Here is a 17,672-nt window from a genome sequence, read left to right on the forward strand (position 1 = left end):
CAACGCAGCTCTGTGAAGATTGCTGGAGGTACCTGGTGGGCTAGTTGGCTTGTTTCCAGTCTAGGGAGGTCCTGGCCTGGCAGTTCGGGCTGGGCTGTTCCCATGGGGCACAGGGTCAATGCTGGTTTGCATATGGCTGGGTTCAAAGTGGAATGGCATGGTGAGCAAAAAAACGACGGATTTAGGCCCAGATCTCTGTACTGGGGTGAATGTATGACATCGTTCTGCATTCTGTCCACCAACTGTTCTTTTTTGCAATAGCTCCAGGTCTAGCAAATGCGAGACGTGTTGCATTGCAAATGCTTGTTATAGGACTTATGCCCTGGCCTTGGAGCTGCAGCAGGCGTTCTTTCTGCCTCTCCTCTTCAAGCAAGCAGGCTCAAACCCCTCCTTTCTGGCGCGAAGGCACGCCCGCATCTCGAGGCCTCCTGGCCTTGGCTTCTTTCCATCTCACACACACTGCAGCCGAGTTCAGTCCGGAGGGAAGTCAGCAGGGCCCAGGAGAGAGGTGCCTGGTGAGTACCTTTGACCCTAGGGGGGGGTTCCTGTCGCAAGAGGCACCGGGTCTACAGGGGGCCTTGAGAGCGCCACCTTGAGGTGATCCCTTGTCACTGCCTTGAGGCCAGAGGCCACTGCTGGGCTTCGCCCCTTTTGTCACCCGCTGCTGGGGCCATGCCGGTGGCCCCCTCCTTCCCGCCAATGGGGAGTGCTCACGGCCCCTGGAGTGAGTGCTGATTCCACGAGGGACTGACAGACATGAATGTCCGACACAAAAAGGGACCACAGAGCTGCCCTGCGCTTATGTTGTGGCTGCTTTAGGTCTGACTGCGTTCATGCCAAGCTCTTTGCCGCATAATGGGATTCTTTAAAGGTGCCCCTCTGCTGTGCTGCTCTGAGCTGTGTGCCGCATAATGGGATGCTTTAATTGTGCCCCTCTGCTGTGCTGCTCTGAGCTGTGTGCCGCATAATGGGATGCTTTCATGGTGGCCCTCTGCTGTGCTGCTCTGAGCTGTGTGCCGCATAATGGGATGCTTTCATGGTGCCCCTCTGCTGTGCTGCTCTGAGCTGTGTGCCGCATAATGGGATGCTTTCATGGTGCCCCTCTGCTGTGCTGCTCTGAGCTGTGTGCCGCATAATGGGATGCTTTAATGGTGCCCCGTGCTGTGCTGCTCTGAGCTGTGTGCCGCATAATGGGATGCTTTAATGATGCCCCTGTGCTTTGCTGCTCTGTGCATGGACACCTTGGCCCGCTGTGAATTGAGTTTCAACCGTTGTTCGCGCCATGGCGACCCCTAGAGGTCTCATTGGGCTCTGTGAACAGGCGCCTCCCTGCTCCGAAGCGCCAAGAAGCCTTTGTGCCCCGTTCATTTCCAGGCACTTCTACCCTTCGTGCACCCCCCGTGCAAGCCTCCATGTTGTTTGCTCCTGGGGGGGCCTCTCACCATAAACCATAGATCGCGACTCATTTTAAATGTGCATTCGGCAGCCAGCAGTGCAAAGATATAAAGTATATGTAAAAGTGACGTTTCTTATCCTCGTCATAACCTGAGAGGGGGGTTTCCTGCTCGAAGCCCCGCTTTCATTGAGTGTCCAACACACACATAGCGTCAAGGCAACCTTACACAATAAGCGAAGATAAATAAAGAAATCACAACACATAAGCACCCCTTAACATATAGCAAATGCGTTTCAATGTGTTATTGACGCGCGTGGGCGCCGCGAAGCATTTTAAAAATGAAGAATGAATGAAACGTGTATTGAGCCCAAACGAGAGGGGTTTACTCTGTGTTCACACTCAAGACCCTCACACACGTGAGCCCGGCCGCAGGGGCCAGGATTAGAACTATATTTATATCTGTGAATTCAACTTCCGGAATGATCCCTGGGGTTGAGTCAGGTGACGCTCTGTGCCCAAGTCCCCAGTTATTATTGTAAAGCTCTCAGTGGCACCGGGGTTGGCACCTCCCAGGGTGTGTCTCTGCCCGTGTGCCCGCCCCCACGCCGCTGCCAGGCACTCTCCTGAAGTTCGCAGGTTTAACATTCTGTGCATGAGGTTTTTTTAATATGTATTTGTATTAGAAACGAGGCCGCCCCTGTCACCGCGGTACATTCCATCCTGAACTTGTATATCCTTTTATTGTATTTTCATTCGTCCGCTCACACTCCTTTACATTAACTTAGCCACAGCTGTACTGTAGAGTTGCTATAAAAGCGCATGCTATGGCATAATGTGCACTTTTTTCTTTAAATAATCACTCTACTACAAACAAAATACAGCGCATTCCTGTCCTTTCCCCCTGCGCCGGCGCACAATGGGCTGCCGAGCGCCAATTCAGGCACCTTTGCACCATGGTGCAAGGGGGCCTGCGTTGCGGGGATGATTATTTTTGTACAGGAAGAGAAACCTCTCTGTACAAAAATAATCACAAGAGGCCTTTTCCTCTTTCTATGTGTGCTGCAGAATACAGGACGCATAGAGAAAGGAAATACGAAGAGAAATAAAGATATTTCTCCTGGTTGCGCCTCCCTTATGCCTCCCCTGGGGAGGCGTAAGGTTTTGGCGGTCTCAGATTTACAATTGCTCGTAAATCTAGGGCAGTGTCAAAAGGCCATGGATTTTGCTGGGAACACCCCCAGAAACACCCATTGCACACCCCTTTAAGGCAGAACACTGCCTTAAAGGGAACAATATTTATTAGGTAGCATTAAGCCAAAAGTGTTGCCTGATAAATATCACGCATGCGTCTGCGGCACGGAACGTCACAAAAAGTGACGTTCCGGAGGTGCAAGGAGTCTCATAAATGAGGACCATAGTTTTTAAACATGAGCTTAGAGTCATTCCTGCCCCGTCCTCACTGGTGACAGTACGATTAGTGAACGTACAGGCAAGACCATTCGACACCCATCATCGACCTTCTGACCCCCCCTGGCTACTCTATCTTCAGAAGAGATAGACCTGAAAAAATAGGGGGTGGGTTAGCAATCATCTTTAAAGAAGAACTTCAACTCTCCCCCATTAATAACACTGACTACACAACGTTCGAATACTTATACAGCGAACTCAAAATTAAATGCTTCCCCCCTATACGACTGCATACCATCTACCACCCGCCTGGTGAACCCCTTCCCTTTGCAGAAGAATTCTCCGACCTCCTAACTAAATCATTACTTTCCAGCTCCAAAAACCTTTTCCTAGGAGATCTCAACCTCCACTGGAACGAACCTAATGAGCCGGCAATCAGCCTTGTCAATAATCTCCTTGAGATTAGCGACCTCAAGCTACTTTGCCTCTCCCACACCCACGCCAAAGGAGCTATCCTTGAAGCAATCATCTCCACCCCAGATCTTACATCCCTATCCACATCATCCCCATCGACTGGTCTGACCACCATCTCATTCTGTTCACAATATCCTCCCCAGCCCCTCCTGCCCCTATAAAAATAAATAAAGCTACAATTGTAGCTAGAAATTTGAAACAAATCACTCCTGGCGCACTGGAACATAAATTCCAATCCCAACTCAGCCCCCCCCCTTCAAATGCTAATGATCTCACAGAGCATTTCAACAAAACTGTATCGGAGGTGTTAGACCAACTTGCACCTCTGAAAACTAAAACATAAAAAAATGCCCCCTCTAAATCATGGTTCACCCTAGACCTTAATAAAGAAAGACGCTCGCTGAGACTGGCAGAAAGAACATGGAGGCAACACCCCTCCCCATCCCATCTTGCCCTCCTTAGAACTGCGAGATCCTCTTGCAAAACACAGGACTTTTCAGAGGAAGCGTCATTCTTTCATCTTCAACTCTCTCATGCCAAAAATAGACCCAGAGAACTGTTCAACATTATTAGAAACCAAACCAACCCTCCACCCCTTAACCCGGTGGCCTCCCTCGAAGCCAACAAATCCCTCGACCCCTCACAATCTGGCTTCCGAGCAAAACACAGCACTGAGACCGCCCTCATCGCAGCAACAGACGACATTCGAACTCTACTGGACAAAGGAGACACAGTCGCCCTCATCCTCCTCGACCTCTCTGCAGCCTTAGAGTTAGACACAGTCTGCCACAGCACCCTTTTACAACGCCTCAGAAACATCGGAATCCAAGGAAAAGCACTTGAATGGATCACCTCGTTCCTCACCGGAAGAACTCAGAGAGTCCGCCTTCCACCATTCAAGTCCGAGGCCACTGAAGTCATCTGTGGCGTACCCCAAGGGTCCTCACTCAGTCCCACCCTCTTCAACGTATACATGAGCCCCCTCGCGTCCATCGCCCGCCAACACAACCTCAACATCATCTCTTACGCGGATGACACTCAACTGATCCTTTCTCTCACCAATGACCCCAGCACCGCCAAAACTAACCTACACGAAGGAATGAAAGAAGTCGCCGATTGGATGAAACACAGCCGTTTGAAACTGAACTCAGATAAAACAGAAGTCCTCATCTTAGGTACATCCCCCTCTGCATGGGACGACTCTTGGTGGCCGGAAGCCCTTGGAAAAGCACCCATCCCGACAGACCACGCTCGGAACCTAGGCGTTATCCTGGATTCTTCACTCTCAATGAACAGACAAGTCAGCGCCGTATCTTCATCCTGCTTCAACATTCTTCGCATGCTCAAAAAAACATTTCGCTGGATCCCCACCGAAACCAGAAAAACAGTCACCCACGCTCTGGTCACGAGCCGACTGGACTACGGAAACACCCTCTACGCCGGTACCACCGCAAAACTCCAGAAAAAACTCCAACGCATCCAGAACGCTTCAGCCAGGCTCATATTAGACATCCCGCGTAAAGAACACATCTCTGGTCAGCTGAAAAACCTCCACTGGCTTCCCGTCAATAAGAGGATCACTTTCCGGCTCCTAACCCACGCACACAAATCTCTCTACGACATCGGACCAGAATGCCTCAACTCACGTCTGTCCTTCTACACCCCCTCCCGCCAACTACGTTCTTCCAGCCAAGCCCTCGCCACTGTACCTCGCATCAACAAGACCACCATGGGAGGCAGATCCTTCTCATACCTGGCTGCTAAAACATGGAACTCACTCCCCACTTACCTTCGCCTCACCCAGAACCACCTAGCATTCAGAAAGCAACTTAAAACGTGGATATTCGACAAGTAATCCTCCTCCCCTCCCTAAGCGCCTTGAGACCCTCCGGGTATGTAGTGCGCTATATAAATTCTTTGACTTGACTTGACTTGACTAACTTTTTCTGTGAAAAAAATCACTAAAATAGACTGCGCTTTCCTTGATACTTCACCCTCGCTCACCCCTCAACCACCCTTGATCACCGCACCTCTTCCCCCTCTCCCCTTGAACACTTCTCTGACCCCCTCTCACCCCCTCCCTTCTCTTACCCCTCCGGAACCCATTTCCCTTCCGCTTAAAAATAACGCCTCATGCCATAATTTCCACCCTGTATCTGAACAGGAGGTCTTCAACATTTTAGCCAAAATCAAACCTTCCTCCCACACCAAAGATCCTCTCCCTTCCGCACTCATCCAAGATCTCAAACATGTTATCGTCCCCTACTGGACCCACATCATCAACGCCTCGCTCTCAACAGGGAGTGTGCCCATTTCCCTTGAACTCGGGCAAATCACTCCCATCCCCAAAAATCCCAAAGCTGACCCCAACGACCCTAATAATCTCCGCCCCATCTCCAACATCCCCCTCCTCTCCAAAGTCCAGGAAAAATGCGCCCTCCTCCAACTGGACAAACACATTGACACGTTCAACCTGCATGACTCCCTTCAATCTGGCTTCTGCAAAGGTTGCAGCACGGAAACCGCGCTTCTCAACATAGTCGATGATATTCACCTAGCCCTGGACAAGGGCGAGACCTACCTACTCATCTTTCTTGACATTTCCACGGCATTTGAAACAGTTTACCACCCAACCCTACTCAACACACTCAAAAATCGCTTCGGCCTCAGTGGCACTGTCCTTAATTGGATCATCTCCTACTTTCAACAGAGAACCCAACAACTTAAAATTCAAAACTGCCTGTCTGGCCCAACCTCTGTCTCCCTTGGTGTCCCTCAAGGATTCATCCGCTCTCCCGCTCTTTTTTAACGTCTTTATGACACCCCTTTCTCGGATACGCAAACAAGAAAAAATCAACTACCACCTATATGCTGACGACACCCAATTGTACTATAAAACATAATCCGGTGCTGATATCCTGCACCTCAACACAGTCCTAATCAAAATCCAAACCTGGTTCCGCAACAATCATCTGAAACTCAACCCTAAAAAAACTGAGATCATTCTCTTCTCTCCCAAAAACAACCCTCTCCCCATCCAAACTTGCATCGCCGACCTTAATGCGCTAAACTGCTCCCTCTCCCTCGCCGATTCGGTTAAATCACTCGGCATCACCATCAACAATAAACTCACACTAAATTCCCATGTCAAGAACTCTGCAAAAAGTGCTCTCTTCACTGTCCGGCATCTGAAAAAAATCAAACCTTTTATCCCAGCGGAAGACTTCAAATTAATTGTCCACTCTCTTGTTCTATCCAAAGTAGACAATGGTAATGCCATTCTCTCTGGCACCCCCAAAATCCACCTGGCCCCCATCAAATCCGTTCTCAACCTCACCGCCAGGCTAACAACGAACTGTAACCGCTCTGACCACATCTCCCCTGCCCTCAAGTCCCTCAAGTGGCTCCCCATCGAAGGCAGATCCTCCTATAAAATTGCCTGTATTACTCACAAAGCCCTTTACCAGAAGACCCCATCCTACCTCGCAACTAAACTTAAAAAAGCTGGCTGTGCCCGAACACTGAGAAGCACCAACACTCTTCTTCCCATACCCCCCTACTCAAAAAAGCTGTTCGAAATCCCGCTCCTTCTCTGGTAAGGCCCCTACCATTTGGAATGCCCTACCCAAAGACCTTCGATGCCACCCCTCCTACTCCAGATGCAAAAAAGACCTTAAAATTCATTTGCTCACTACATTTTGGGGAAACTAAATCCTAGATCTCCTTTCTCACAACCTCTCCTCCTCCCTCCTTAGACTACTCCCCCACCCCCATTCACCCCCCATTTTTCTCTTGTCACCTCCCTCTCCCCCTCCCCCTCCCTTTACCACCCACTACCTACTATGTCCTTTGAATCCTTTTTGACATACTATTACATTTACTATTTACAATAACATTCTGGTTCCTGCTACTTGCTTCTCTATCTCTTCCTATATGTTCCTCTAATCACTATGTTCCCTAAATTACTCCCTGTGTTTTTTATTGGTTTGAACACCTGTATAACCCGTTTCGTTCAACTGCCATGATTGTTTTTATTGTGTACTTCCATTGCTGATGTAAAGCGCTCTGATACCCTCGGGTGGAGCTAGCGCTATATAAAACCTTCTAAATAAATAAATAAATAAAGAAAGTTGTTTCGTGGCCCCTGTATGTGGCCCAGGTTAATATGGAGCACCCTTAGTCCATTAAATTAAACACAATAGGTTTTTGTATAGTTACTTTTCTGAAAAATGTATTTGAACTTGCTTTCATGCACAAAGTTGAAGAAAAACGATTTTTGGTGAAATAAAATATTTGCTCAAGATCACATAATTTAAGTGGGGAAGCTGCAATTTATCCAGGTTTTATGTTTCGCGTTGTACAAATCAGCCACTAAATGTCTATCTATTTGCTCCTCCTGTTTAAGGCAATGCTTTGTTTTTACCTCCTTGCGCAGTTTTCTGCAGTTTTTCTATAGTGTAGAGGTATTGAAGCACTTGGCATGAACACCAGTTACATTACTCAAGCCATATTCTTTTTATTTGATATTTTATGCACTGGAGATTTGCCCAAAATCACAGGATGTTGAGCCAATGCAGACTCAAACCTAGCTTGTACAGTTCTAAAATTGGAAGCTCTTGCCATAGTGCCACATCCTGGGTAGATTGAGGGTGGCAGCCAGGAGGTACATGAAAGCTCGGCTCGTCATTGGCTTGAAGTTCCAGAACACCTCAAGCTGAGCCGGAGCCAGGCTTCAGGCTCAAGCCCGGATCAAGCTTACTGTGGGTTCCCTATCTCTAGTTGGGAGTGGGGACAGAGGTTAACCTGCCGATGATGCAGCAGGTACAGTGACACCAGGGTCCAGGCCAGTGAACGGCTTTCTGCGCCTCCATTATGATTGGTGTTTATGCGTTTTAGCTTGTGTATGATGCACGCAGTAATGTAGTTTAGGATGGGGCATGCATCATACTATTCAGATAGTACAGTGCAAGCCTCATTGGATGAGCAGCCACCAGGCTGAGGGGGTCATAAATGTCCCCCAAGAGTTAATGTGGAATTACAATGCCTAGTAGTGGAAAAGCCTGATTCACAAAGGTAGGCGTACACGTGTGTATAAGTGTACTATTTTTTTGTATTCACAAACTACAAGTTTATTTTTACTAATAGCAATTTTTGGACACCGTCGGTGCCACTGTCTGGGTGGAGAGCTCCGCACGTTAAAAGATGAGACAGGTCTAACGTTTTATGTGTCGCATATCTGCCCAGAATGCGGAGTCTCCACAGCCGTAAAATGACTATTCGCAAAAGTAAACTTGTAGGTTATGAATACCAAAAAAATAGCAAACTTCAACAAACCTTTACGTTTACCTTTGTGAATCAGGCGCTGAGCGTGTCTTTCTGTTTACTGCCAGATGCTGAGGTGAAGTTAATAACTGTTATCTCAAGTAAGATGTTGTGTTGGGATGAATTTGTTCTCACAGGCCTGAGAGTTACAATGGGAGCATTTCATATCCTGATATCTTGTGACCGTACATGGCACATTCTCAGGTTCTAGTCACCACCAATGGAATGAGGCCATTTTATGGCTGTGGTATTTTCGACACATGTATTACTTTTGCCTCATGTGCCACATAATCTATCATCTGCAGTATAATATCCAGTTTAAAAAGAATCTCCCTAGCTCAAAAAGATCAAAAGTTACTAAAAATGCTGTATATAAGCCTTTGTTTTCACTATAGATACTTACCTATGTTTGTGTATTACTTTGTATAAACATGTAAAATAATATTATGTTGTTAAGAAAAAAAAAAAATTAAAAAATCATCTCTGGTCTACATGTGCATACTTCCATTGTGCCTCTATGTACCTTCCATGTACTTGGATCTTTGTGTCTGTTACTTTTCTCCTGAAAAAGCATATCCAATGCACTACCCTATTTCTCATCCTGTCCCTCTATCAATATATTTAATCTAAATATACTTACCTCCTTTATGTATCTATATACTTTCAAAGTACTTGTGAATCTATATATTTATCACTTTCTTCTAATTTAGCATTTCCAATGCACTACCATATTTCTCAGCCTATACTTCGCTCAATATATCTTCTAGCCCAACCTTCTGACTCATCTCAAACTTCTTTCTACTACTCCTTCCAATGCACTACCCTATCTCTCATCCTATACATCTATCAATATATCCTCTACATCCCCTCTCTCACTTATCCCAAACGCCATGCCACTACTATGATCGCCAAAATGACCCTTTCTAGACTCTCTCCTGCTCTACCCCTCCTTGCATCATCTGACACCTCTTTACTATACCGATCCCCCTAAACAAACCTTTCTAAACTCTCCCCTCTGACTCCTCCCCTCCAAAACTCCTTTTTACTCATCCAAAACCCTCCTCCTACTGCTAAGACCTAAAACATTTTTTTTTTTAAATGCTTCACTCTTTTATCCCTCCACTATCCTTCAATCAAAATTAACAGGCTAACATGTTCACTTCTCAAATTCCATATTTAACTATACTAATATACTACCCAAATAACTGAATAACATATCCACTACTCAAATTACTTCATATTTATACTATACAAATTTTCAACACTAATGCTTTATGGGTTCCGGAGTGGCGTGCTACTCGCCAGAAAAGTGCTTCAATGCCCATCAGGGGTAACAAGTGCTATATGAATGCAAATCTTTCTTCCCCTTTTATCCCTTTGCTATCCTTTAAACGCCAAGTAACTGACTAATATCCACCACTGAAATTACTTCATATTTTACCATATTATCAATCAAACAATCAATCAATCAATCATTATATTTGTAAAGCACACTACATACCTGTGAGGGTCTCAAGGCGCTGGGGGGTGGGGGGCTGCTACTGATCCGAGAGCCAGGTCTTGAGGAGTCTTCTAAAGGCCGGCAGATCCTGGGTCTGCCGTAGGTTGGTGGGGAGCGTGTTCGAGGTTTTGGCGGCGAGGTAAGAGAAGGATCTGCCGCCGGCGGTGGTTTTCCGGATGCGTGGCACTGTGGCGAGGGCAAGGTTGGCAGATCGGAGGCTGTGGGTGGGGGTGTAGAAGCTGAGTCGGTCGTAGAGGTATGCTGGTACGGCGTTGTGTATGGCTTTGTGTGCGTGGATGAGGAGTTTGAAGGTGATCCTCTTGTTGACGGGGAGCCAGTTAGGCCTCTTAGGGGGGGTGCGATGTGGCTGCGTCGGGGGGCGTCGAGGATCAGTCGTGCCGAAGCATTCTGGATGCGTTGCAGCCGTCTCAGGAGCTTGGTTGTTGCTCCTGCGTAGAGAGCGTTCCCGTAGTCCAGTCTGCTGGTGACGAGGGCCTGGGTGACGGTTTTCCTAGTGTCGGAGGGGATCCATTTGAAGATTCTGCGGAGCATTCGGAGGGTGTTGAAGCAGGACGCGGAGTTGGCGTTGACTTGCTTGGTCATGGAGAGGGCGGGGTCGAGGATGAAACCCAGGTTGCGCAGGTGGTCGGTGGGTTCTGGGGCAGTTCCTAGCGATGTAGGCCACCAGGAGTCGTCCCAGGCTGATGGGGTGGGGCCGAGGATGAGGACCTCTGTCTTGTCTGAATTCAGCTTCAGCCTGCTGTCCTTCATCCATTCAGCGACGGCCTTCATTCCTCTGTGCAGGTTGGTTTTGGCGTTCTGGGGGTGTTCAGTGAGGGATATGATCAGCTGGGTGTTGTCGGCGTAGGAGATGATGTTAAGGCTGTGTTGTCGTGCGACGTGGGCGAGTGGAGCCATGTAGATATTGAACAGCGTCGGGCTGAGGGAGGATCCCTGTGGAACGCCGCAGATGATCTCGGTGGTCTCGGAGCAGAAGGGTGGGAGGCGAACGCTCTGGGTTCTGCCGGAGAGGAAGGATGTGGTCCAGGCCAGGGCCTTCTCTTGGATTCCGGCGTTAAGGAGGCGTGCTGTTAGGGTGCGGTGGCAGACCGTGTCGAAGGCTGCTGATAAGTCCAGGAGGATAAGGGCGGCTGTTTCTCCTTTGTCCATGAGGATCCTGATGTCGTCGGTGGCGGCCATGAGGGCGGTCTCGGTGTTGTGGTTGCTGCGGAAGCCGGATTGGGATGGGTCCAGGATGTTGTTGTCTTCGAGGTAGCGGGTCAGCTGTCTGTTGACGATCTTCTCCGTGACTTTCGCCGGGAAGGGGATGTTTGAGTTTGGTGAGAATTCTGGCAGGGTTCTTGCCAAGAGACTCCACCAGCGAAGTGTACAGAGCTGTGTCATAAAAATTCAAGATCAAATGGGGGTAGTGCATGACACTCAGGAGGGCGTAAATGAAGTGTTTTTAAATAACTATACCAACCTGTATAAGGAGGATATTCTGAGGCCTCAGACAGAGATAGAAGTGGAGGAATTTTTATTAGGGGTTGATACTCCCAAGCTGTCTCAGGAGCAGTGTGAATGTTTGTCGGCTCCTATTCAATGGGATGAGGTGGAGCTTGCGGTGAAGGCCTGAGCGAATGGTAAGGCCTGTGGCCCAGATGCCGTGCCTCTTGAGTTTTATAAGACATTTTTGGGTGAGATTGGGCGGGACTTGCTTAAAGTACTTTAGAGCTGCGCAGAAGGGTATAGTGCCGGAATCTTGGCAAGACACTATTATAGTTTTGTTTTAAAAAAGGGTAAACCTGAGCTGCTGCCATCAACTTTTCGACCGACTTCACTAATAAATAGTGATTCTAAAATCTCTTCGAAAATTTTGGCAGCCAGGCTAGCTCAGGTGATCATTCCCTTGGTCTCTTTGCGCCAGCACGGAATTATTCCGGGGCGGGACACGGCAGATCATGTTAGACGTGTCATAGTGTTATTAGATTGGGCACAGGTCCTGGCCTCTCCCCTCGGGGTGATCCTGTTGGACGCCGAGAAGGCATTCGACAGGGTCTCCTGGGGGTTCTTGTGGGCCGTGCTCCTTTGGAAGGGATTTAGGACTGAATTTGTTCAGGCGATTCAGGCGCTGTATTCCTCCCCAAAAGCTGCACTTCGTATCTCTGGCCAACAGACTAGCTCATTTTCTATAAGTAGGGGTACGCGGCAAGGGTGCCCGTGTTCACTCTTGCTGTTTGCCCTTTATATTGATCCATTCCTGAGTAAAATAGAGGGCAACCAGGGCATAGCACCGATAAGGGCTGGCGATACTACGTATCGTACCTTAGCATACGCAGACGATATAGTTGTCTTAACATCTGATGTTTCTTCCGCATTTAGTGCGCTTAAGGTTTTGGCTGAGCAATTTGGGGCAGTGTCAGGGTACAAGTTAAATGTATCCAAAACTCAGGTAGTTCAGACACCTGATATGCCATTGTCAGATGCTCCAGTTGTCACAGAAGCCATGTATCTAGGGGTCCGAATAACTGCCGCAGTTGAAACCATTCCGGATTTAACCATTCTACCGGTGATAGAGGCGGTTAACACTAAATTAGAGCGGTTAGACCATCTTCACCTTTCCCTTTATGGACGATGCAGTGTCCTTAAAATGTTGGTACTCACGAAGTTTTTATATTTATTTAGGACTATTCCTTTAGAATTATCTCAAAGTAGTTTGATTAAGGCGGATAGGATTTGCTATAGGTTTTTGTGGGGGTATAGGCGCTCTCGCCGGGCAGCTAAGTAGATGTGCCTTCCGCGGGATCGTGGTGGCTGGTCCATACCAAATTTAGTATTGTATTACTGGGCAGTGATGGCTCAGTCGCTGGGAGTACCACTACTTGGAGATAAGGCTATGTTCCTCCATGTTTATTATTATTTTACTTGTTTTGAGGATTAGTATCTTTGTGCCTCTTTCCCGTTTCCTTTATATTTTTTGCTTTGTTGTCCTTCAAGAAATGATCTTAATATTGATTGTTGTAATGAATTCAAACTTACTTTTTTGATGTATTAATGCCATGACTGCATTGCTTGGATGTAAACTTCTGTCAATAAAATTAAAAAATAAAAAAAGGGGAGGGGAGGGGAGCAAGGAGATGGGCCGGACGTTCTTGAGGTCTTTGGGGTCCGCCTCGGGTTTCTTCAGTAGGGCGTTGATCTCGGCGTGCTTCCAGCTCTTCGGAAAAGTTGCTGTCTCGAAGGAGATGGTGATTGTTTTCCGGAGATGGGGTGCGATGGCTGTGCTGGCTTTATTGAAGATGTGGTGAGGGCATAGGTCAGATGGGAATCCGGAGTGGATGGAGTTCATGGTCTTGATGGTGTCTTCGTCGCTGACGTTGGACCAGGCGGTCAGACGACTGACGTGGGTGGGGGTCGCAGGGATGGTGGTCTCGGCGGCGGAGGTGGGGGTGTCGGTGTTGAAGCTGTCGTGGATGTCGGTGATCTTGCGGTGAAAGAAGGTGGCCAGTGAGTCGCACAGGTCTTGTGATGGTGGAATGTTGTTGGTGTTGGAGCTGGGGTTGGAGAGTTCTTTCACGATGTTTAAGAGCTCTTTGCTGTTGTGTGCGTTGTTTTCTAGGCGGTCCTTGAAGGCGGTCCGCTTGGCGGTCTTGATGAGTTGGTGGTGTCTGCGGGTGGCATTCTTGTGGGCGGTGTAGCTGTCTGGTGTTCGGTTGCGGAGACAGTTCTTCTCCAGCTTCCGGCAGGTGCGCTTCCTGACAGCGTGCGTCAACAAGCGCTACATAAATACAAACCTTTGTCCTCTTCTATCCTTCTGCTATCATTCCAAATCCAAATAACTGACGAACCTATCCACCACTTAAAATGTACTTGCATGTTTCACTATACTAATTCAACACTAATCCTCTATGGGTCCCGGAGTAGCGTGCTACTCGCCGAAAAAGCACTTTGACGCCTCGTCAGGGGTAGTAAGCGCTATATAAATGCAATTACAATACAATACAAAACATATTGTAGCGCACTTGAAGACACTTTGCAACGGTTGACTGTTCACCTTTCAGTTGGTTTTTGCTATGTTTGAATGTTAAGCGTGTATTACAAAGGGTAATCGAGGCTCAGACAATATTAACAAGTGTCAAAAAAGAAAGTAATGAAGTAATACTATCACAAAATGTCGGCTCATTACACCACATAATTTGCATCATCTTGCTGCATAATTTAGTCAACCCTGCTGCATAATGTTGTCCTCCCCTACCACATAAATTTAGTGGCGCTGGTGATTCTCTTTGTCTAACCACATCTACTCGTACAGAGACTTATCACAATTCATTTCAATAAAGGGCTACCACGGGTTAAGCAATGTGGGATGATGGACGCACAGTGGCATTCATGCTTATTATCGAGACTTACCGTAGAAATAAATAACCCAAACCAAGAACCTTCAGCTCATCCTTGACTGCAAACTCAACATCACAGCCCAAATCAACTCCATCAGCGACTTATACTAGCACAGACTGCAGGTGCCGAGGAAGCTTTTCAAACGGCGGCCACTAAACACCGGGGGCCTCATTTATGAACAGTGACGCATCGCTGCGTGAAAACAGCGATGCGTCACTTTTCACTGCGCCCTCCTTGCGACACCAATGATGTGTCATATTTAATGTATGACGCATCATGTCGCAAGGACTTACAGATCCGTCAGTATTTCTGACGTATCTGTAAGCGCAAAAGTGACGCATTGCTGGAGTGTGTCACAAAAGTGACGCAACTCCAGCAATGCGTCCTTTCACATGGGGAAAGCCCCATGTGAAAGGGCTTGCGTCAGTCTTACGCCTGCTGTGAGGCAGGCGCAAGATTTTGACGCAACAGCGTCCTAAAAGTGATTTCACTGCATCACTATTACGAGGCTTTTTGCGGGGGAACGCCCCCTCTGCATACATTATACCTGACGCAGGTATAATGTGGCGCAGGGGTTTAAAAAGTGACGCATCTACCTAGATGCGTCACTTTTTAAATATGGTGCAACGAGGCGCATGTTTTACGCCGCAGATGCGTCACAAAAAGTGACACACCGGCGGCGCAAAACTGACGCAAGGCCTCATAAATGAGGCCCCGAGAATCATCACCCACACTCCACCAGAACGAGCAGCCGCTGGGCCAGGATCAATAAGTATCTCATCGGGAGGCTGCACAACATCCAGCACTCGGCAGCCAGAATCCCTCCCAGCCTCCCACGACACTCGCGTATCTCACCTCACCTCAAGGAGCTACTCTCGCTATCCACACCCAGACGAGCACATTTCAAGCTCCTCACCCACACCTTTAAGGCACTCTGGCCCAGCACACCTCAAAAACACCATCGGCTTTCACAAACCTTCCAGACACCTCCGTTTGGCTAGACTCCTGCTTGCTCACAACCCACACCTACGGAAAACCAAAGCCGGCGGAGGAGCCTTCACCTACATCGGTCCGAAGGCATGAAATGACACATCCCAGCCTCCGCTTCATTTCTTGAATTGCACAAGAAGCTGGTCCCGGCTCTTCAAATAACCACATTAGGCCCTAGGCCTGGCGAATGCACACCTGCTCTGCGCCAGGACACCCTCCAGGTGAGAGTGTGGTTTACAAATCAAAATACCCTGACCTTACCTGACCCAAGAGAAGCAAACGCACTTCATGGAGCATTCAGTTCCAACTGGTACAAAACTCATCCCTGCTGGAGTATTCTGCAGGACTGGAGACCTGCTTTTATTGCCCATGTTGTGTGTCTGTTTGCCATATATGGCTGGGGTAAGAGGCAAAACGATTCCCTCGTTGGCGTGGGGTCACGCCCCATGCAAATGAGGGAACACCCTCTGAATATAGCGCTGTGTATACACATGTGTCAGCGCTATCAGTATTACAGAAGGGGGCACACAGGCACCTAAAGACTCATCGGTAACCAGGGCCCCAGAAGGTGTCCTGCGCAGGCATCTGCGGACTCCTCTGTAACCCGGGCCCCAGAAGGTGTCCTTCACATGCATCTGCGGACTCCTCTGTAACCCGGGCCCCTGAAGGTGTCCTGCACAGGCATCTGCGGACTCGTCTGTAACCCGGGCCCCGGAAGGTGTCCTGCACAGGCATCTGCGGACTCGTCTGTAACCCGGGCCCCGGAAGGTGTCCTGCACAGGCATCTGCGGACTCCTCTGTAACCCGGGCCCATGAAGGTGTCCTGCGCAGGCATCTGCGGACTCCTCTGTAACCCGGGCCCATGAAGGTGTCCCGCACAGGCATCTGCGGACTCCTCTGTAACCCGGGCCCCAGAAGGTGTCCTGCACAGGCATCTGTGGACTCCTCTGTAACCCGGGCCCCAGAAGGTGTTCTGCACAGGCATCTGCGGACTCGTCTGTAACCCGGGCCCCAGAAGGTGTCCTGCGCAGGCATCTGCGGACTCCTCTGTAACCCGGGCCCCAGAAGGTGTTCTGCACAGGCATCTGCGGACTCGTCTGTAACCCGGGCCCCGGAAGGTGTCCTGCGCAGGCATCTGCGGACTCCTCTGTAACCCGGGCCCCAGAAGGTGTTCTGCACAGGCATCTGCGGACTCGTCTGTAACCCGGGCCCCAGAAGGTGTCCTGCGCAGGCATCTGCGGACTCCTCTGTAACCCGGGCCCATGAAGGTGTCCTGCACAGGCATCTGCGGACTCCTCTGTAACCCGGGCCCATGAAGGTGTCCTGCACAGGCATCTGCGGACTCCTCTGTAACCCGGGCCCATGAAGGTGTCCTGTACAGGCATCTGCGGACTCCTCTGTAACCCGGGCCCCAGAAGGTGTCCTGCACAGGCATCTGCGGACTCCTCTGTAACCCGGGCCCATGAAGGTGTCCTGTACAGGCATCTGCGGACTCCTCTGTAACCCGGGCCCCAGAAGGTGTCCTGCACAGGCATCTGTGGACTCCTCTGTAACCAGGGCCCCAGAAGGTGTCCTGCACAGGCATCTGCGGATTCGTCTGTAACCCGGGCCCCAGAAGGTGTCCTGCACAGGCATCTGCGGACTCCTCTGTAACCCGGGCCCCAGAAGGTGTCCTGCACAGGCATCTGCGGATTCGTCTGTAACCCGGGCCCCAGAAGGTGTCCTGCACAGGCATCTGCGGACTCCTCTGTAACCCGGGCCCCAGAAGGTGTCCTGCACAGGCATCTTCAGACTCCTCTGTAACCCGGGCCCCAGAAGGTGTCCTGCACAGGCATCTGCGGACTCCTCTGTAACCCGGGCCCCAGAAGGTGTCCTGCACAGGCATCTGCGGACTCGTCTGTAACTAGGCTCCCAGAAGGTGTCCTGCACAGGCATCTGCGGACTCCTCTGTAACCCGGGCCCCAGAAGGTGTCCTGCACAGGCATCTGCGGACTCGTCTGTTACCAGGGCCCCAGAAGGTGTCCTGCACAGGCATCTGCGGACTCCTCTGTAACCCGGGCCCCGGAAGGTGTCCTGCACAGGCATCTGCCGACTCCTCTGTAACCCGGGCCCCAGAAGGTGTCCTGCACAGGCATCTGCGGACTCCTCTGTAACCCGGGCCCCAGAAGGTGTCCTGCACAGGCA

General features: G+C 49.4%; 1 protein-coding gene across 3 annotated transcripts in view; it reads left to right on the plus strand.

Annotated features, from left to right (window-relative positions):
* Window positions 1-379: 379 nt before the first annotated feature.
* Window positions 380-17,672, plus strand: part of LOC147706642 (pregnancy-specific beta-1-glycoprotein 11-like) — a 205,885-nt gene continuing 188,592 nt past the window's right edge. Inside the window, exon 1 of one of the 3 annotated variants that reach the window (XM_086933130.1) lies at window positions 380-515. The gene's annotated coding sequence lies outside the window, so the exon portion shown is untranslated. The remainder of the gene's footprint in view (window positions 516-17,672) is intronic. The other 2 variants (XM_086933129.1, XM_086933131.1) reach the window with 2 other exon arrangements.

This window comes from Lissotriton vulgaris, chromosome 7 (assembly GCF_964263255.1).
Source record: "Lissotriton vulgaris chromosome 7, aLisVul1.2, whole genome shotgun sequence".
Lineage (NCBI taxonomy): Eukaryota > Metazoa > Chordata > Amphibia > Caudata > Salamandridae > Lissotriton > Lissotriton vulgaris.